This window comes from Lissotriton vulgaris, chromosome 7 (assembly GCF_964263255.1).
Source record: "Lissotriton vulgaris chromosome 7, aLisVul1.2, whole genome shotgun sequence".
Classification (NCBI taxonomy): Eukaryota; Metazoa; Chordata; class Amphibia; order Caudata; family Salamandridae; genus Lissotriton; species Lissotriton vulgaris.
The window spans coordinates 856921970-856945143 of NC_141695.1; positions in this window are offsets into that span (position 1 = coordinate 856921970).

The following is a 23174-nucleotide window of genomic DNA, read 5'->3' on the forward strand; positions in this document are numbered from 1 at the left end:
TGCAAATGGTGTTTCATAAAAGGGCACGCCCCTTGAATGTGGGCCACGCCCCTTAAATATGGGCCACGCCTCTTGAATGTGGGCCACTTTTTTCGTCAGTGCCAGGGCCGAATTGTGATCCCAATCCGACCCTGGGGGTGGGGGCAGGGGCGGGGGAGGCTCCTCAGATGCTCATCCGCTCTCCTCTGATCCGCCTTCTGCTCACCCATGCAGGGGAAGCTCCTCACTGCTCCTCGCTCTGCTTTGCTTGCTTGCTCCGATAGCCCGTTGCCCTCCGCTCGCTCGCTTGCTTCTGTGTGTGTCCTCCTGGCAAGTGCTTCCATGCAGATGGACACTGGATGCGGCAGAACCTTCTGAAGCTCAGCACCTCTGAGATCGAGATTCTCACCTGTAGAGCTGGTCTAATTACAACCTTATTTGGTTCCAGGGCCCAGACCGCCACTAACAATATGAATCCACACTTCACCAAACTCGCGTCTCATGTGAGCTGACACTTGCTGCACTATCCAGAGAGTGCTTCATGCCTTTTTAGTGGTATGGAGTGCTATACAAATGCTACAATGCAATACAAAATGAAATAAACACACTACCATCAACCAGTAGATGTCTTCTAAAACATTATTCACCAACACGTTGTTATTGCTCTTTCAGAGAAGCAAAATGTAAGGTCATTTCATTAACACTTTCCACCTCTCTGTCTAGATTGTGCAAAGCATATACAATGTTGCATTTACAAAAAAGTTCAAACCTACATACACATACAATTTTTAATAATAAAAAGTGTGCCTCTTTTACCGTGCTTCTCAGTGATGTTCGAACACGTTTTCCCGTTTACTGTGTATTGTGTCTGCATGAACCTCGTTCCATCAATAAACTAACCTGCAAAGCAGTACAGTGGAACAGACAATTATGTAAGCGTCTCGCTAGGTGACGCTTTAGGATTGAAGACACCTCCTGTTTGAGGAGCTAAGGTATTGAGACCTCCTGTACTAGTTGCAGCTTTAAAAACACCATCTGTGATGTACACAACAATTGACACGTTAATGTAAAAGAATCAATCATTCTTGTCACCCCGATTGAGCTGCATTTTCAGTGTTTTATTTCCTGCCGCAGATAAGCCCTTCCTTCAGGCCTGGAAGTGGACATTTGAACACAATCTCGGTACAATTTAGCACTTTTAAAACCACTTGCATACAACAACCGCCAGCACAATGGCGGTCAGATAACATTTACAAATAGTCATGTTCACATTTTTTAAATTAAATTCTACAGTTTTTGCAGCAGGTGTTGGATTATGTTGTGACAGCTGGGAGCAGCAAATTCATATCTACGCAGAGAAAGGCACGGCCACTGAATCACTTTTCCATTTGGCCGTAAAGTACTTAGTAGTGCACATTTGTGTTTTCATATGTCGTAAGGTTTTGAGCACTTTAAGCGGCTCTAATGACGGGTCAATCGGGATTACATGTTAAAACTGAAGAACACCTTCATAACCACAGTATTATAACAAGCATTTGCAATGCAATAGGTCTCGCATTCGCGAGAGTTTGAGCTAATGGCATTGTAAATGACAATGCCTTTTATTTATCAGTTTGTAAAAATCAACACATAAATACAAAAGGCATTGTCATTTACAATGCCATTAGCTCAAACTCTTGTAAATGTGACACCTATTACATTGCAAATGCTTGTTTTAAAAAACTTGCCCAGTTTATTGTGCTTCAGGCTACACAAACATGGAACAAAAGGCCTGTGTGTATTTGTAGATGCTTATGTTTGCAGACTGTAGTATATTAAAACCATACCTAGTGGCTTTGCCTTTGCTATCGGCAACTTTATTCTTTCATTTCTAACATTACAGCCGCAAACAGGCGAATTTGAACAAACCTTCAGCAGAAACAGTTCTCCCGCACAGGAAGCGAACCAGTTGAACTGTTTGGTTATTTCTCAGCAGCAGTACCGGTCTACAACAACAAACTGCTCTGTATTATCAGACAACACTAACCCTCTACGCATTTAGATACACATTTCGCAGCCTTTGCCATTGTTTACCACGAGCAATTCGGGACTGAAGGATTAAGAGCAGATATACTACGGTATCTTTGTGTGCACATCTAGGTTATCGTTCAGGTAGTGTCTTGTTTTAGTGTGGGACTAACGGGTGTCTCACTTACCCACCCTCTTAGATTATTATACTCTATCTTAGAGGGGCATGTTTCTCATGAAAAAGGCAAAAGTACTAACCATATAATCATAAAGGCAGAGATCATGTAAAAAATAAAAAATAAAAAATATAAAATTATTTATTATTTATTATTTATTATTTATTATTTATTATTTATTATTTTTTATTTTTTATTTTTTATTTTTTACATGATCTCTGCCTTTATGATTATATGGTTAGTACTTTTGCCTTTTTCATGAGAAACATGCCCCTCTAAGATAGAGTATAATAATCTAAGAGGGTGGGTAAGTGAGACACCCGTTAGTCCCACACTAAAACAAGACACTACCTGATCTGTCCAACGAACTGGGACGTTTGTTTTCTTTTTACCTAATGTTTCCCCACCGTCCTCTAAAAAGTTAGAGTGGGGTCCTCCTAATTTCTTTACACATCTAGGTTATCAACAGCCCAGTCATTGAAAGCGTTCGCAGCACACCAAGCACAACACTGCAGGCACACATGCCTTACAGAGGTTCCAGTGGCTGTCCTACACAAACGTATGCTGCGAGTAACAGCGATGTTTAGTGATTTCTGTGCACAGCATCCTTCTGAATAATTCGTTGAAAACATGCCCCCTGCAAAGTACAGTATGATTTGTGGCAAGGCACAAAGAGCAGATGGCATAAGGATGCCTGCATCCTCGCTCGACACCGTTGAATACCACTGTAAATGCCAACAGTGGCACGCCAGGACAGGGGCATTGAAAGCAGGCTTACACATAAAGCACCCAAATGGGGCTGGGAAGGCAGTTAGAGGAAAAAGGGATATAAAAAAACAGTCCCTTAGAAGTCAGAATCTGTTTGTTGTTAACACTCAGTTCCCTTTTCTTTCGTGTTTAAAAAAAATGTTTTTTTTAATTTCTTGCATTGCACTATTGAAACAGACTTTAGTATGCCCGGACAGCCGCACAGGCTGCAAAATTAAAAGTGAAAGTGCTTGTAAAACGGTGGCTAGCGCTGCTGCTCCAAGGCTCTGTAAATTAAAAGTGAAATCGGCATTAATGACCAGAGCTGCCGACTTCGAGCATAGGCTCAACATCGTGCTCATGTGAAGCACTCCATTACCTATTGGTTGAGTTCCGCTATATCATAACTGCGACATAAACCAGAAAACACCTCTGCTTGAAACATGTTCCTGCATCTGATACCAAGAAAAACAGGATCCCAGAGTCCTGGTAATGGATTGCTTAGTGCAAGAGGCACCGAACTGTGGAATGCTATTACGTCATAAATGAAGTCACTTCCTTCTCTGGAATCATTTAGGGTACATTATAAACAAGTAAAACAAGTAATTTGCCCGCAATCCCAAATTACCGGTCTAGGTTGCTGCACGCTTTCAGGAAGCAGAGTTGCTGGCGGGGGCGAAACCAGGAAGTCAGGCATCCTTGCCCGTGACATGGGCGGGGCCTGTGACGCGGCCGGAATAGGCCGGTGTTGCGCGTTGATGCGGGCTCCCATCATGGAGGGAGAGCGCCGAGGTAGCGTGAAGATCCACAGAAGTGCCCCGCGTGTGGAGAAAAGGAGCTCAGCGAGGCGACTCGAGCACAGTGAGTGGAGGGGGGATATGTGTATATGTGTGTGTGCGCGCACGTGCGTGTGTGTGCGTGTGAGCCCCGTGAGGAGTGGTGGTGGTGGTGGGGGAGGGGGGTGCGTGTGTGTGTGTGTGTGTGTGTGTGCGTGCCTGCCTGCCTGTGTGTATGCCTGAGGGGGGAGGGGGGTGAGTGTGTGCGTGTGGGAATGTGTGAGCGCATGCGTGACTGTGTGTGATTGAGTCTGTGTATGCGCATGCGTGTGTGGTGCCGTGCGCGCCCCCGAAGAGGAATCTGAGACTGCGACGCTCGTGCGTGAGCTCCGTCTCAGATTCCTTCTAACACGCCAACAACAGTTGTCTTCGCAGACAAAGCAGGCTCCGCCTGCTTTTAGGTCTGCTCGCCCTAAAAATGGGTCAAAGTGGTAGTAGCCCTGGCAGTCCTAAAGATCTAAGTCAAACAATGTAAGAAGCATCAAGATAACAGCCTCAGTGGTGGAGCCCTGCTCCTTGAGTCAGAGGGAAATCAGAGTTTTGAGGATTCTCGTATCTTGCAAGTGTCCAGTCCCAGGGTCAACAATGGAGCTGTCCAGAGTGCTGAAGCCCTGAGCGATAGTCTTAACACGCTGCCTGCTACTATGGTAGACTAAAGTCTTAGTAGTGTTTGACAGCGCATTCTGGATCCACACTTTATGGCCCCCTCATAATTTAAGGTTTGGTTTTTGGCTATTTAGAGAAGGCATATTCACTTAAAATGTTAACAAAGTTGAATAAAAGTTAATTTATCACAGCCACTTTCCAATGTGGTACAAAAATTAAAATACGTTTTCCTGCTATGTCTCAGTTTGTGGTCAGCGTGGGCTACCGGGATCAATAAATTCTGATCCTGCACTTGCAGCCGAAAAGGTTTGTGGTACTGGTATACCAGGCTAGACTCTTGGTATCACCCTAATACGGAAAATGACCATATCCCTGGATCTTTGGGCACAACATAAAAGCTTCAGCTGTCGTAGGTTTTAGAGTCAACACTTTCTGAATATGCCTAGATGCTAATTGGCCATAGGCAAGGGTCACATGGCTCCAATGGTCCTTGTCCCCTCAGCAGTGTTACCTGATGTGTGGTGGTTGGTTTAGGGGTCTTTCTCACCTCTAAGAAATGACTTGCAATCCCTACAAAGATGAGTTGAAGAGTCAGACCCTGAGTCCTGCCATTCATCTCTGACCCAGGGGTAACCAGGGATGACCAGGTGACAGAGCGCCGCTCAGCTCAGCAGTATCACGATGACCCCAAGTATGGCTCAAGGATGCTTTTACAGCACCTAGGACAAGGACCAGTGGAGCAGTAGTTTCTTGGTGCCATGTCATGCAGAAGGCCTGGCTCCAGGATTTTGCATCTCGGAGAGCTATGAAAAAACATGTTGATACATGTTATGTTATGTTATGTTAATTGAATGTATTAAGCGCGAGCATACCCTGAGGTGTCTTGGTGCTGAAGGTAAATGCAAGCCCATATGGGTAATGACCTAACTCTGGAACAACCAGGTTTTAAGGCTCTTCTTAAAGGATGATAGTGAACTTGCTGATCAAATGTGCATTGGGAGTGTGCTCCAAAGTTTAGCAATTCCATAGCTAAGGTTTTTGACCGCCCCAACTAGAACTGTGAATCCTAGGGGCCAACATGAACCTGGCATTGGTAGATCGCAGCTGTCTGCAAGGAAGGTACCCGTTGAAAATATTTTTTAAGAATGTGGATCCTACATTATTCATGGCTTTATAAACCAGACATAATGTCTTAAACTTGACACGGGTCACTACCAGAAGCCAATAAAGCTTCCGAATTTCATAGAGACTGATTAGTATTTAGGCAGATTAAGTAGGATTCTTGCGGCTACATTTTGTATCATCTGCAACATTTTTAGACGTTGATTTTGAATGCTATAATACAAACTGTTGCATTAACTCAACTTCGATAATACAAGTGCAGTCACAACAGTCCTCCTAGGTTCAGTTGGAATGTAAGGAAGGATTTTCTTTAGTTTCTTCAACCCCTAAGTTATTGGCTTTTGCTACCGGGTTTGGCAATGTTCCCAACTCTGCGGGCCACCATGAGTTATTCCTAGATGTTGAATCCTTCATACATATAAACAAAAATCCATTTCCCTCAAACCAATTTTTGTCTGCTGTAATCCAATCTTGAATTGAGAAAAGCAAGCCTTGTATTATTTTATTCTTATTGTAGACTGTATTCATAAGTGGCACTAATCACAAAATGACTTTCACTGTTAATCTAAACAAAAACATTACATCAATTCAAATAAAAATGATAAAAAAACTATTAAAAAAACACGTTGTCGACATGGCGTTTCGGTGGACTTGTGTTGATTGACACCACCTTATTCAGGGCAAACTTATTTTAAAAAAACAATGTTGTTCACTAATTGATTCTATGAAGCATGTAGGGGTTTCTCAGAAGAATTTGGGTAAGAAATCACTTCCAATGTATGAAATTGCCACAATATTAGTTGGCTGATAATTCCTTCCTTTTATTCCTTCATTCCTTTACATCATTCTTTTTATATGTCCAAACATTCTATTGGTCAATGAGTGGTTGTACTCTTAATTTTTCTAGGACCTACTTGTAGTGGCAGCATAGGTTACTATGCTTTCTGAGATTTTCCAGCTTTTTAGGTACCGTTTAATGTTCCTCATCCACAGTATTGCGTCTACATTCTCTTTTAGCTCATTCGCGAAGGAAGTTATTTGCGGTCGAGATAAAAGAGCAAGGAATTATCAGCCAACTAATATCGTGGCAATCTCATATATTGGAAGTGATTTATCACCCACATTTTAAGAAAACCCTATATGCTTTATATAATCAATTAGTGGACAACATTGTTTTTTAAAATAAGCCTGACATTAAGAAGGTGGTGCCAATCAACACAAGTCCACCAAAACGCTGCGTCAACAACTTGTTTTTTTTGTATTGGTTTTTTATCATTTTTATCTGAATTGATTTTAATGTTTTTGTAGAGATTAACACTGAAATTCCTTTTGTGATTAGTGCTGCTTATGAATACAGTCTACAATAGGAATAAAGTAATACAAGGCTTTCTGTTCTCTAGGAATAACTCTCTGTGATCTCTTGTACAATATTTGCTCATGTTTTGAATGTATTTTATTGTCATATAAACAAAAAACATTTTAATAATGGAGGAGCAATTTTTTACAAAAAACAGGACTTATACTTTGGTATGATTGTGTGTGAATGGATGTGAAAACAACAATTGAAAGTCTTAAATAACAGACTAACTATTGCATATAATAATGGTTGTTTATTTGAACCCAGTTCCCTTTGTTTTTGAAGGGTTGCTCACACACTGTGTTTCTTAAGAAGTGAACTAACACAAATGTATTAATGTTGGAACTGGTGGTTCGACCCGTGGCAATGCTCAGAACCAACTTTTCTGTCTGACTTTGACTTTAAAGTACCAGAAATTACAAGAGAGTGTTGTTCCTCGACAGAGAAGTATAGAGAGGGGTGAGGCTGTCAGTCGGAACGAGGTGATCAACTGGATTGGGGGAATCTGAGTGATCAAAAGCAATAGCCCTCAAGCACCCAGATGGGTGTCATGCTTCATCATCCGGCAGCTCCTAGTTGAGCCGATGCTGCAATGCCCAACGGGCCCCTCGAGGGGGCCCTTTGATGGAGATATTGAAAATAAAAGTATGTGCATGAGAGTACTGTGTGGGTAGATTGCTGAGTGAGTGATTATAATGAACAAGAAACACCTTATTACATGTATTATTTGGGTCCTCTTTACGAGCAGTGATGTAAATAGAGGTCAACATGTTCTTGCCTTAAGTGGTCCGAATGGATCTTTGGCAATTCATCAGGACCGAATGTTAAACCTAACCTACACCTGATTGGAAATAGAGATGTAGTATTATTAAGGGTTCCTAATCATCAAATCATCCATAGAGTGTCAACTATATCCTGTACTGTAAAGAACAAATATAATCCATTTGAGTCTAACTTTAGTCCCTTAGATTTGGGCACAGGACTGCGCTACGCTGCAGGAAAAAAGTGTCCTACGTGGAGAAGTACACAGTGACCTACCTTCCTCTGCTGGTCTGTAGACCCATAGTTTCCAGGACAGCCTTCTTTTGGTTTTATTCATGTAGAGGACCCATAAAATATAATTAATAAAGTACCTCCTAGTCATTTTTAATCACTCACTAACCCAGTAGTGGCTGCAGGCAGGGAAAATCGGGGGGAGGGGGTTAAAAATTAAACAAACAAAACTTACCTTCAGGTTGGCATCTCTCTCCTCACCGCCTCTTCAGCTCCGATGCTCACATAGGCTCCCAGAGTCCCCTGCAACAATCCATATGCTACTCTCATGCTGGTATTACCCAACATGAGAGAATTGTAGGGAATGGGCAGAGCAGGCTGTTTTTACGCTCCACCAGGGACTGGGAGCCTGTGCTCATGAGTCTTTTGATATCTCCAAGCAACAGCCTAGAGATATCAAAGTGCGCATGCCGGTTTGATCAGCCCTGGATGGCCGGCCAAACCTACATGCATGCGGGCAGTGCCCTGAGTCCATCACTCCTCCAGCTGGCCCCGCCTTTAAGACTCGGCTGCGGCTCGGCTCTGGAGTAAAATAAAGTGATAATAAAGTAGTTTTATAACTGCTTTATTTTCATTTTATTTTACATACCTTTGCTGGTACCAGCAGTGGGGCGACTCTCCTCCGCCATAACAAAGGAGCCGCCCCTGCACTAACCAATTTAAACTCACAGTACCCTCATTCACATACTCCATCACAACATCTTATTTTATAGATCTCCGGCAAACAGCACCCTCAAGGGGGCCCTTTGATCATTACAGCACCAGCCCAATGAGGAGCTACCCGATAATGAAGCATGACACCCATGTGGATGTGTGAGGGCTATTGCTTCTGATCAATCAGATCCCCAATCCTGTTGATCAGCTCTTTCAAACTGACAGCCTCACCCCTCTCTTTACTTCTCTGTCAAGGGCCAGCACAGTCTTGTGGTTTCTGATACATTTAAGGAGCATGATTGCTGGACCTTATAACATGCTCCTTGTCCCTTCTTATTCTCCTTCACTTTAAACTACCTTCTAATGGGAGTTTGCATACTCTTTAGCTGTAGTAGAGTGTTCCAACATACCCTGCTATTGATTTGCGATTGGGTGATGGATGTGATAGCATCAGCTTTTCTCCTCAGTGAATGAACATCTATCCACTAAGCAGACTACTCAGAAGGGTTTGTCAGGCCCTGATGAAAGACTACTTACAGGATGTCATTCTTGGTCCTATGCCAAAATGTTTTCAACCATCCATCACACATTTCACTTCAAAAGATACTGCAGTGTCACAGGTCAAAAGATGAAAGTATTTAAATAAATTTTACACAGGGTAAGTTCTCTTCGGGAACTCTTGAAAACATGAATGACTAATGGAGCTTTTTAAAACAGAGTCGGCAAATGTGAGTAAAAGGGGTGTATTATATACAGTGGTTGTGCAACCTAACCATGTAATACGCTCCCAACCCCTATTGGACCCTTATGTTTTGTCTGTCAACCCCTTAGCTCAGCCCTGGGTAGCTGTGGCACTGAGTAGCAAGGATTAAAAAAATGAACAAGTGTAAAGCATTTAAACAGTACTAAAACAATTGAAGAAGAAATTGACACAAAACCCAAGCAATCCGACACGAAATTATAAAAATAGATTGTATTTTTATAATGATTTAGACACTAGAATGAAAAAGATCCACCAGAGGGTTCCATAGATATACATTTTACAAGCAATAGTAAATGAAAGCAATTTCACTTAACCGTGAAGAAGCTTTGGCAAAGTCAACTATTTCGACATTTAAAAAAAAATTGGGTGTCAGCACGGTGGGTTAGAGGTACTTAGGAGGACCAACTTTGATTACCTTCACTGAATAAGAGTCCTTCATCAGTTCTAGGCACTTAATCCGCATTGCAATGGATTCCTATGGAGTCGTCCTGATGCAAGGGATGAAGGATGCGGAAGATGTTCTAAGGATGCTGTGGATACGACACAGTCTATGGTGGTCATCCGACAAGGATTCCTCAGTCCACGAAAATGGTGAGGTGGTCCTAGTTGCAGTGTCGATATCCAATTAATTAAACTCAATAAAGGATAATGGCAGTAAGGGATACTAAAAGAGCCACACCACCTAGCTATACAAACTATCGTGAATATGTACAAATTTAGGGGCCGATTATGATGGCGGACGGACCTGAGTCCGTCGGCCACCATAGAGTAGGAGGGAACCTACGCATGGCATGCGGAGTTCCTTCCTGTGCAATTAGGATGCAATTAGGATGTGACCGCCACCCTGGCGGTCACATCCTCTATTTTTACCATTGCGGCGGGTGCGGCTTCAAGCTGCATCTGCCGCAATGGTAAAAATGCATACTTTGCATACTTTGCGGTGCCTGCCGATTTCTGCATACAAATGCAGGGGGGTACCATAGGTACCCCCCATGTGCACCCCCACCCCCCCTTCACCCAGAGGGCCCACAACGGGCCCCCGCAGTGAAGTTACTCATGCTTTTCCACGGCGGAAAACCCGCAGCGGAAAAGCATTTTTAACAGCCCATCCTAACATGGCTGACGGTGTCTGAGAGACACCGTCACCATATTAAAGCCAACCGTGGCGGAAAAGCTGCGGACAGAAACCAGGACCCACCAGCCATCCTAATGTGGCGGTGGGTCTTTGGTGAGTCCGCTGTGGTTTTTCCGCATCCTCCGGGCCGGCAGTGGCTTCCGCCGGCCCGGAGGATGCGGAAAAACCGCAATCGTAATAGGCCCCTTAGTGTTGTCCACCTCGTTAGTCCTCTGCCATAGGACTCTAACGTTATTTAAACAATACTGAGAGCATCGAGAGGCAACATAACAGTTATTCAAAGCATAAATGCCCAATATATTAATCAGATCCAGATTCTTCCTTGATTTCACAGTGATGAATCTTTAATCTTTTCTTATCGTCACACAGAATGCAGCGTTTCATGGTAACTGTTATGACAGCATGGACTGACGCTTCGCAATTTATTAAGGTATTTCTGGGCTAATGCCATTAAGTGTTGTATTTTGCTGGTCATTGTGTTTTGTATATACTGGTTTCCTCTGTGGCAACTTATTTATTTATTTTTCATATTAGTTCTGACACCTGCGTTAACTGGGATCACAAGTGAATTACTTTTTTGAGCGTGAGCATCGTGAAATTTGGTGAGGATCTTTCTTTAAAGCCACCCTTTTCTAGAGGTTATATCACGTGTGGGGTGATGCTGAGTGTTTACCAGCATAATTAAACAACAGGGGGTGGTGATGGACAGAGTTTCTGAATTAAGCAGAATACTCAAGCGTGGAAGGGTATACTCAGACGTGAGTCCCTTGCTCATTGCACCATCAGGATTCAAGCAAGCCGGGCCGAAGACGGCTGAAATGCCAGAAACCGGTCCCCGGAAGCTTGTTTCCTTCCCAGTGAAAGAATTGGCTTGGTAGTTTGGTTTGCCCTGTTCCCATGATGCACCGGGCCAGGGACAGACTAATTTGCATATAGCCAGGTTCTGAGCTGGGATGGTGCAGTGAGCTAAAAAAACGGTGTTGGATTAAGCCCTGATCTCTTGACTGGGTGAGAGTATTCTGCTTAATTCTGAAACTCTGTCCATCACCACCCCCTGTTGTTTAATTATTTTGTCCACCATAAGCGTGGAAGGGTATACTCAGACGTGAGTCCCTTGCTCATTGCACCATCAGGATTCAAGCAAGCCGGGCCGAAGACGGCTGAAATGCCAGAAACCGGTCCCCGGAAGCTTGTTTCCTTCCCAGTGAAAGAATTGGCTTGGTAGTTTGGTTTGCCCTGTTCCCATGATGCACTGGGCCAGGGACAGACTACTTTGCATATAGCCAGGTTCTGAGCTGGGATGGTGCAGTGAGCTAAAAAACGGTGTTGGATTAAGCCCTGATCTCTTGACTGGGTGAGAGTATTCTGCTTAATTCAGAAACTCTGTCCATCACCACCCCCTGTTGTTTAATTATTTTGTCCACCATAAGCGTGGAAGGGTATACTCAGACGTGAGTCCCTTGCTCATTGCACCATCAGGATTCAAGCAAGCCGGGCCGAAGACGGCTGAAATGCCAGAAACTGGTCCCCGGAAGCTTGTTTCCATCCCAGTGAAAGAATTGGCTTGGTAGTTTGGTTTGCCCTGTTCCCATGATGCACTGGGCCAGGGACAGACTAATTTGCATATAGCCAGGTTCTGAGCTGGGATGGTGCAGTGAGCTAAAAAACGGTGTTGGATTAAGCCCTGATCTCTTGACTGGGTGAGAGTATTCTGCTTAATTCAGAAACTCTGTCCATCACCACCCCCTGTTGTTTAATTATTTTGTCCACCATAAGCGTGGAAGGGTATACTCAGACGTGAGTCCCTTGCTCATTGCACCATCTGGATTAAAGCAAGCCGGGCCTAAGACGGCTGAAATGCCAGAAACCGGTCCCCGGAAGCTTGTTTCCTTTCTAGTGAAAGAATCAAAAATTTGCTAGCATTCGCGCCAATAATTTTCAATTCTATTAAGGACACGGAGGCGAGGATTATGCTTCTCAAACTTTACTGCATCAACACAGCAGCCAATGAAAATATATTATTTTCGCAACAAACAATAAATTACTACATTTCCCATGAACACCATGGTTATAGGCACGCCCCCATAGTCCATAAGAACCCTTTGCGTGCGTTACACATCCTCTTTCTTTGAGGCGATAAGTCCATAACGTGAACCAAAACGAACTCAAACATGGAAGAATAACTTCAGCTTAACAGCTTGACTTCCATCGTCTCTTAGTCCGACTTTTTCTCAGCTCCTGGAAAAAAGGATAACACCACCGTAATCACTGAAATACAGGGTGGGCAAGCGTATAATATACAGACATTAAGCCGGGTGGGATAATCCTCGCCTCCGTGTCCTTAATAGAATTGAAAATTCTTGGCGCGAATGCTAGCAAATTTTTGATTCTATTACAGGACCGGAGGCTTCTGATTATGCTAGTTTAACGCTTGATTAAATACAACTGAAGTAATATCTCCCACCGGCTTATAATAAAATGTTTTAAATGTTGAATCAGACGACCAATCTGCACAACGCATTATATCTTGGATACTTGACCCCAACCCATACGACTTCGACGCCATTGCGCCTCTCACAGAATGAGCACCAAAGATCCTAGTATCTACGCCAGCTTCAGCCATCACATAACGAAGCCATCTAGCTATCGTGGCTGCTACCACAGGTTTGAAGGGTTTTTGAATGGCAATTAATAATTGTGTACAACCCTGCGGCCGCAAGGCCTTGGTACATTCCTCGTAAGCTTTCAAGCAGTGAACCACACACAATATGTCATTTGTAGGAAAAGCATTATATGAAATGTGACGTGACAAAGTTTTAGTGCGACCTGTAATATGAAAGGAAACCCCTTCTGGGGTGAACACTCTACCTGTTACGTCGAGCGCTCTCACATCCGAGGACCATCTGCAAGACGATAAACACAATAACATAGCCAGTTTTGCCGATAATTGCTTTCTGGACAGAAGAGCGTTGCTCGGCCAACTGTTGAATAAAGAAAGTACTAAGGACAATTCCCACAACCCGGTATACTTGGGTGAGGGCGGCTTGGCAGCACTGATGCCTTTTAACAGCTTACATACCAACGGGTGCATGCCCACCGGTTTCCCGTCTATCTGGGTATGCCCCGCCGAAATTGACGAACGAAAATTATTAACCGACCGGTACGCTAAACCTGATCCGGCCTTCTCCGTCAGAAAATTCAAAACTTGGGACAACTCTGCCCCCACGGGATCCAAACGTTGTCCATCGCACCAATCCACCCAGTTTTTCCAGGCTGAGGAATAACGTTTCCTGGTGGAAGGCGCCCATGCCTGTCTGATAAACTCAGCAGTTTCGCTCGAAATTCCCGGCAACTGCCACTGTTCCCGGAAAGCCTCCATGCCATCAGCGACAGCTTGCCCTCCAGTAGCAACGGGTGCTGTTCATGTTGAGGGCCCTGCAACAACCATCTCGAGTCCGGAAGCATCCGTGGGCAATCGCAGCTCCACTGAAAGAGCTTGGGGAACCAAGCTTGAGACGTCCACCACAGAGTCACCATGACTATTTCCGCTTTCTGTCTGATTACCTGTGTCATTACCCTGGGAATCAAGAGGAAGGGAGGAAAGGCATATTGCGTCCCCTGAGACCAGTCCTGGAGGAAGGCATCCGTCGCCGCCGCCATCGGATCCGGTCTCCAGCTGAAGAACCGGTGAATCTGAAATGAGAGCCTAGAGGCAAATAGGTCCGTCTGAAACGGGCCCCACGTCGCCTGAAGCCACTGAAAGACACGAGGGAGCAGCTTCCACTCGCTGTAGTCCCTCAGGTGTCTGGAATTCCAATCCGCTACCTGATTGGCCTGACCTGGAATGTATTCCGCCACCACCGAGATCTGGTTTTGGAGACAATAATGCCAAAAATCTTTGGCTATCTGAACAAGCATTGACGACCTCGTGCCGCCCAGCTTGTTGATATACCTCACTGCTGACACGTTGTCCAAACGGAGGAGGATGCAACAAGATGTCTGTTTCGGGGATAAAGTGCGAATCGCAAACGGCCCTGCTAGCAGTTCCAAACAATTTATGTGCATTTCTAGTTCTTGTGCCGACCATCTGCCGCCTATAGAAACTTCTCCACAGCGCGCGCCCCAGCCCCACCTGCTGGCGTCGGACTCGATCACTACCTCCGGTTGTGATCCGAATATCGCCCTGCCTTTCCAGGCATCCACGTGACTTAACCACCACTGTAGTTCTGTCCGTACCTCCTCTGAAAGAGGTACCGAGTCCGTGTATGATAGGCCCCTCCTCAGATGTTGTATCTTGAGCCTTTGAAGGGCCCTGTAATGCATTGGCCACGGAAAGATTGCTTGAATGGACAATGCCAGTATGCCTACTACTCTGGCCAGCGTCCTGAGAGTCACTACCTGACTGTCTAATAACTTCTTTATCTCTAGTTTCAAATCCCGCAATTTGGCCTGCGGAAGGTATAGTTGCGCCGACAGGGAATCGATCGTGAACCCCAGAAACTGCACTGATTGCGTCGGAACCAGCATCGATTTCTTTGAGTTGATTACAAATCCCAAGCTTTAGAGTAATGACATAGTCATGTTCAGATGTCGCAGGAGACAAAGTCGATCTTGCGCCATGAGTAATATATCGTCTAGATATATGATCAGTCGTACTCTTCTTTCCCTGAGGAAGGCGACCACATATTTCATCACTTTCGTGAAGCACCATGGAGCCGAGGATAGACCGAAGGGAAGAGCCAAGTATTCGTAACATTGGTTGTCCCACATGAATTGTAGAAACCTGCGATGCGGGGGAAAAATTGGTATAGACAGATATGCATCTTTGAGGTCCAGGTGGACAAACCAATCCCCTTCCTGCAGCAAATCTGCTAGGAGATGAATACCCTCCATTTTGAAATGGTTGTAGGTTAAGTATTGGTTGAAATCTCTGAGGTTGAGAACCAACCTGTTGCCGCCCCCTTTCTTTTGGACAAGGAAGACGTTGCTGAAGAAAGACCGAGGACCCCTCTGAACCCGGGCGATCGCCCCTTTCTTCAGCAATTCTTCCACCTCTTCGTTTATAAAATTGTGATCTTGTAGGGAAAAATGGAGAGGTGGAGGGGGAGACCCCTGCGCTGGACGGGAGTAAAATTCCAGCTGAAATCCCTGAACGGTTTGCAGCACCCACGCATCCTGCGTCAAAGCTCGCCACTGCGCCATGCAATGCTGCGTTCGTCCCCCCAACGGAAGAATGGAAAGATCTGTAACACTCACCAGAGTTCTAACTTGACTTGAAGGAAGCCCTGTAGTTCCCCGACTGGAAACGGCCCTTGGAGAATCTCCGCTTGGATGGATAGAAAGTTCCACCGCGGGTGGAGTCCCACTCTCCACGACCGCGACCAAAGTCTCCACGCTGGAAGCCTTGCTGAAATCCTCGGCCTGACGAGCGGCCCCGCCTCTTCCGGCCCTGGTGAAAACCCCTTGGCTAAGGGCCCGCTTTATTCCGCTCTGGGCCTTGTCAAGGGCGGTGAAGGTGCCGACGTACTTAGTAACGTCTTTTACGAATTTGTCGCCAAAAAGGAAACCCACCGCCAGGGGTCCCGGTTCCGGTTCCGCAAGCTCCGTGAGGTTGCTGTCCATCCGAAGAAGCAGGGATTTTCGCCTCTCAGAAGAGATGGCGCAGTTAGCGTTGCCCACGAGGCAAATGGCGCGCTGGGCCCAGCCTGCCAGAATGTCCGGTTCAACCGTTTCTGTACCCTCCTTGGCCTTCAGCGCCATTTCCAATATTTTTGCGAGGGGCCCCATGACGTCCAACATCTTGTCCTGGCAGCCCCGCCAAGCCCTATCCAACCCCCTCTTCGGGTCCTTGGAGAACTTTCGTAAGAACGTGAACATGCTCGCGTCTATCTCCGGAGTGTCTGCTACGCCATCCGGAATTTCAGGCCGGGGACACTCCGACCTCAAACGATTACGAACCTCCCTGCTGAAAGACTTACGGAGGTTCTCATGCAGATATTCGGTGACCGCCGGGGGTGGAATCCAGTCCGAGGACCGGGGGTGGACGATATCCGACGGATCACAGTCACGATTTTTTCTTCCGTCTGCTTCGGGTCGACTCTGGCCTTCTTAAAGGGAGGAGGATGCTCCTCCGAAGTGTCGGTGTCGGTACCCGTGTCCGTATTCGTGGTAGCCGTGTCCGTATCTACAGGTATCGGGCGTTTAGACTTGGCCTTTCCGCCCACGTTGGGCTGGTCCGATGGCCCTTTCGCCTGCAGGGAAGCCAAAGACTGAGCATGCGGCCACTGCTGCCCGGCCGAGCCCGACACGGAAGAAGTGGCTGCTTGTTTCGGTTTCTGTTTCTTCTTCCCTCCATAGCCATGGCGTTTGGCAAAACCCTCGAGCTGTTTGCGAATAGGGCACAGAGCCTCTGCAAGTGCCTGATGCACCGTCTGCGGGACTTGCGTCTCCATAGCCTTCGCCACCGAAGCTTGGACCGAGGCATCCAAGGCTTCCACGATATTATCTTCTAAAACAGCCTCCTGCTGTCCTTCTACAATCTCCTCCTCATCATGATGTTCCTCATCTGGGTAACGAACCCAACCCTCCATCGTGAAGGAACGCTGGCGATCCGCCGGTACAAGGGGGTAATGGGGGGGGTCAGCCCAGGCACACTGATACACAAATTGCTGGCAACGTTTTCTAAACCCCCTCAGCAAAGCTGTAATCAAAAGGTCAAAGACCTGGGCCCTTCGATTCCGTGAGCGTGTGCACACTCTGGGCCACGTATCGACTTTCCAACCAACAAGCTCAAGAGCGCTGGCGATCACACAAGGGGTCCTGCCGGTGTGTGGAACGCGTAGGCAATGCGTTCGCAGAAAGTCGAGGAATCAGACCGAGGCGCGCCGCCCAAACGCTACCAAAACCGCCGAATTAGCCCAATTTGGTAAGCGTTTAGGTAGCGCGCGTCGGCCGAGAGCCACCCCGAGGAAGCGTCAGGGCGTACGAGGGAAGCCTCTGCGCGCCTTGCGGCTGCCGGTAACGGGCTCCTATGCGGCGCGCGGCGGCCCCCTTGCCGGTCAAAGACCGTTGTCCTGGACGCTCGTTAAGCGCGCGGTCCAGTGGACGGACGTCCAAAGTCTATGGCTCGGAAGTGGTTCGTGAACGGACAGAGAAAGTGCAACAATAATTCAAACACAAAGTAATAAAACAATTCAAATTCGGAGCTAATCGCTCAATCATACAAACTCATATCAAAATCAATTCACATTAACCCCAAAGGAACAACCCAAACACAAGCAGAGTGAGGGGACCAAGGGGAGGTGCACTTAACTCTGACTTGAGCAGGAAAGAAAGAGGATGTGTAACGCACGCAAAGGGTTCTTATGGACTATGGGGGCGTGCCTATAACCATGGTGTTCATGGGAAATGTAGTAATTTATTGTTTGTTGCGAAAATAATATATTTTCATTGGCTGCTGTGTTGATGCAGTAAAGTTTGAGAAGCATAATCAGAAGCCTCCGGTCCTGTAATAGAATTGGCTTGGTAGTTTGGTTTGCCCTGTTCCCATGATGCACTGGGCCAGGGACAGACTAATTTGCATATAGCCAGGTTCTGAGCTGGGATGGTGCAGTGAGCTAAAAAACGGTGTTGGATTAAGCCCCGATCTCTTGACTGGGTGAGAGTATTCTGCTTAATTCAGAAACTCTGTCCATCACCAACCCCTGTTGTTTAATTAGAGTGTTTACCAGCAACATTGTCAATGTTACACATATGTGTTCTGCACACATGTATGGTTATCATATATCAATTTGATATATGTCGGTTCTATAATATTGGTGCTCCCTTCAATCATATGGAGCTTTCTATAATACACTTTGGGTGTGTTTTCCTCTCTTTCTTTTGTTGCTCTTTCTTGTTCCTCTCTTTTTTCTTTCTTGATTTTTGTTATATGTAGAGGTCCATGAGTTTATGTATATTTGGTGTTTGAAGTAAGGTTGGGAGAATGTCTCCATATGTCTATACATATCATTGTGATGTAATTGTTTAAATATGTACAAGTATTTGTGAAGGCCACACATATGATCAATTGATATATTGTGTTTACAGTCCTGAGGAAGCCCCTGGTGGGGTGAAACGCATTGGCTGTTTGTGAAACAACACATGGCATTCTGTGTGACGATAAGAAAAGATTCATCACTGTGAAATCAAGGAAGAATCTGGATCTGATTAATATATTGTGCATTTATCCTTTGAATAACTGTTATGTTGCCTCTTGATGCTCTTAGTATCGATGTCCAATTAAGTCTTCTCTGGTCTGTCCAAAGTCCAGTCACCACTGGACTACTAGCCGCCCATTGTCGCTGTAACAGGCCAATTCTTCCTGGTCAATAACTGCCTTCTGAGGATCCCAGCAACTCCCCGATAACACTCCTGGACTAAGCAAACTTGGGTGCAACTCTGTGCCTCAGATCTAGGTCCTAAGTGCTGCATGGCGGCAGGGGTAGCAACTTGAAGGCTTTGGGCTACCAACTTGCCCCAGCAGGTTTCTTCAGCTGTTGTGTGCCTATGCTGAGAACAGGAGGCCAGTCATCTAGCCCTTGGAGTTCTTTTGTCATCAATGGGTTCTAGAGGCAGCTTATCCTTTAGCAGGGCATGGCATGCCCAGTCCCTTTCTTTACTAGTCACCAGGTACAGCAGATGCAGTTCTCATCGGTTCAGTTTCTCTTTGTCGGTCCGTCTGTGCAGCAGAGCTGTCCTCCTTTGGTCCTTCTTCCAAATTAGTCGAGATCTGAGGGCTTGGTGCTGAGGGGCCTTTATGCTTGGAAAGTGCCCGCAGCGGTTAGTAAACAATGGGCTATCAGGTTCCCTCCCACCTGGTGACCACTTGCTGTGGAGTATGGCATATGGCTATCCCAGGGGGAACTATTCTTCCCACTCTCAAGATAGCGAGACCAGTCTCAGTGTTCAGACTCCACTAGCCCAATACCAGGTGTGACCACCTCAGGGCTACACGCCACTGGGGAGTTTGATTTGGAAACTAGTTTCCCCTCTCTGCTCCCTGTGGCAATTAATCTGCCTAAACAGTGAGACATGCCTCCTCCCTCATGTGATAATACATCTGCCCTTCAAAGGTGGCTTCCCTTTTGAAGCCTGCCTTTTGGGGCTAACTCCTAAGTGGCTTCCTGCAGAATGGAGGTGACACTTCCTTTGCCTGCAATCCCACATTGTTCTTCTTCATGAAAGTTGTTGGCATGTCTCTCCAGGAGGGCAGCAAGCTGTCTCATGGAACAGGCTCTATGTGTACGAAGGAAGGCACACCCATTTTTAAGGCAACAAAGTAGCATGCTTGCCAAAGCTGCACACTGCAACAAGTTACATTAATTTCAACTTGAGATACAAATCAGGCTTAATGTAAAAAGTTGTTTGATATCTTGGAGTGCCCACTTTGTTTGCACTGTTCAGGAGTTAGCACAGTCGAGAGGTCGGTGTAAAACCATGTACTCACCAATTGGGCAACCAAGTCTTTCCACAGTAAAAATTTTAGTTTTTCATGTTTTACTGTCAAGACGTGCAAAGTACATGTCCTGCCTGTGCCATGTGTGGCACACTGCCTTCAGGACTCAGTAGGCCTGTAATATGGGTGACATACACAGAGGTAGAGGGGAACCGGTGGATTTGCCATTGCTTTCAATGGCAAAGTCAGGCCAGCAGTTCACAACTGCTCTACCAGTCTGCAGTGGTGGGCTCGGGGACTTGTTTAACTTGGAAGACCCCCAGGTTGGTATAACCAGTGCTGTAAGCCCTGAGATACCCTTTTTACATACATGCCCTGGCTACCAGGGTACCATTTACTAGGGACTAGATAAGCTAGCATTTCCATTTGGGTACAGCTAAATCGACATACACTTTAGGGTCTGGGCACTGGCACTGATGTCTGCTTAACCGTTCTCAGTGCACTCTCAGAGTAAAAAAACAAGCAGCATCAGTGGAACAACTTGGGGTGACCACACAAAAAGAGGCATTTCCTTACAGCAAGTAACGTTCATAAAAACATTTTCTGTAGTTATGGAGAGTTGGTATCCCCATACACAATTTCAGGGAAAACCAGTCTGTGGTGCACTTTAATGAAATGTAGGCCAGTAACTTTGCTTAAATTGCAACAGGATTTAAATAAGATTTTACATGGGACTTGGTGCTTCTCTCTAATAATTATTTAAATGAAAATGCATTAAGAGCACTTGGGATAGTAGCAGTGATCAGCACTTTGTAAGGTGTAAGGAAAAAGCACACAAGAGAATTATTTTGAAATGCACATAGAAATAGGTTGATTTTATAAGAAGTTACAATCTATGAAAATGGGGATAAGCTGGGACTGATTCAGTCACATCTGAGCGACAATATCATTGAGGAATTTCCTGACATTCGATTTATTCTGATACAGCCCTATCAGCCTTTTCAGAAACGCCATCTGAAATGAATCCTTAACATTAATTATCAATTGGTATTGCAGCATTTCTATACCGGTGTCTGCACACTCCTAGCGGGCTACTAGGTAGGACCCCGGTGCACACATGTGAATGAGTGTTAGCTGTGGTGTCATCTAAAGTGTAGTTGTCAAGTAACACGAGTGTGCTTCAAACTATCACAGTACCATACAAACATGCCCACACATCAAGAGGTATACAAAGGTGAGCATATTAAGCATCATTCAAGTTCATTTGTGTTGCTATTAGGAGAGCGCTTGTCTTCGATGGTGATCTGAATGCCAGAGGATTTAATGTTGATTATTCTTTCGGGGGCGAGAGCCAAGCTTTGTACACCAACCATATCCAGAAGGGGACATGGTTAGAGTCGGTCCTTGCACACAAAAACAACCTAAGCTCCGGAGGCACTGTTAGACCACTAGTAAATCGCTTCATTGATTCTACTGAAGATCAAAACGAACCCAATGACTAAAGTAGTTTAACTTTTTACATCACCGGTAGATCAATTTAATGGAGTCCACCAGAAGTAGTAAAATGCTCTAGACCATGGAGGCACATTTAGTCTGAGTACAATAATTACTACGTATCGTGGAGTTGCCAGCTTTGTTGTGTGTACTCCATTATTGCACCCAGACACATCAAAACAATCATGGCATGTGCATAAAAATACTACACCTATGCGCCTTGCCAATGCTTATTGGCAGTAGCAGATAAATGAGTAACAGTGATAATGCTGAGAATAATTAAAACTGAAAAAGCTTCAGTTCTGAAAATAAGAGGCTACAGTTTGCATAGTGGTCTTCGGAGCTTCTCCGTGACTCCCTTTCTCCCCAGCACACATTCCCCAGCAATCTCTTGAAGAAGGAAGGACTTGGCTAGTTGGATTTACATGCAACTTGAGAATATTTTTTTGCAGGGAATGCCCCCTTTGTTTTAGAGATCATTTTGGGGAAGTATATTGACCACTCACATTTGAAAATGATGTTGCAATAACACAAATAAATTCTGCCCTGAGGAAGTCCTTATGTGTATGGACGAAACACGTTGGCTGTGTCCTTGGCTGTATTCGTTCCCATGTTTCTATGTGCAAGAAAGCAAGAAAATAAAAGATGAGTTTTCTAAAAAGCGCTATATATTTTGTGATAATTGTCTTTGGTGCTATGTTGTTATAGTTTCCTCTTGTCTCCTTATTTTTTGAGAAATTATCTTATTATATATAAGAAATATTATTGTTTGTGTGTCCTCCTATTCTTCTTTTTTGTAATTGTTAAAATTAGGCCTTTTTTTGGACGATTGACCCTAGGAGTGACCATATACTCATTTATGGGAACAACATTGAGTGAGTGAAACCTTATTATAATCGTCCCAGCCCAGTTTTATTTAAAGTGCTAAGCAGCTCTATTACCAGCCCGGTTTTATTTAAAGTGCTAAGCAGCTCTATTACCAGCCCGGTTTAATTTAAAGTGCTTAGCAGCTCTATTACCAACCCGGTTTTATTTAAAGTGCTAAGCAGCTCTATTACCAGACTCTACTGGTACCCCACAGTGGCCTTCAATATACCTGTGTGACTGATTATAATTTGTGGCTGAGGAGCATGAGGCTGTGATACAAATTGACAATAAAAGTGACCAGAGAAGTGGGACAGACCTGGCCTCAGTACCTGGCCAGTGGGCCCACCTTCTTGCTTATGCACCTACGAAGTGGACTCCAGACAGGGCAGGCAGTGTTTGTTAGAATAGTTTGCGTACGGTTAGCAAATACGCCCATCCCCTCGAAGAATCTGTTTTTTAAACTTGACTCATTAAAATTGCCTCTTGACCCATCAAACTGAGTTGACAAGGATCACTACTGACATTTTAATAGCCAGAGTGGCCATGCTCTCTCTAGTCCCACTGAACTATATCTGGGCCATCTGCAAGGCAGAATACTGGTGGTCGTGGGAAACAGTGGGTGTACCACGTTGCACGCATGTACTGAGTGATGCTATTCCCAGTCTACTCCATTGAGCTATGGCGGTCTGTCAATACAGGCCCTGACCTACCAGGACAACGGTGTGACTAGCATACATTGTAGTAGGATGAAAGAGGCCTGGGAAGTAAAAGCTGGATGGACCCTACCTGAATGACTGGCCAGTGAGATAACCTTCTTGCTAATGCCCTCAATAAGTAATGATCCCTGGCCAGACCACTGCAGCCTCTTAGCGGTCTCCGTGTCAAGTATCCATTGCATCTTAGCAAAATCGCTGGGGAGTGCACAAATAAGCCCGCAAACAT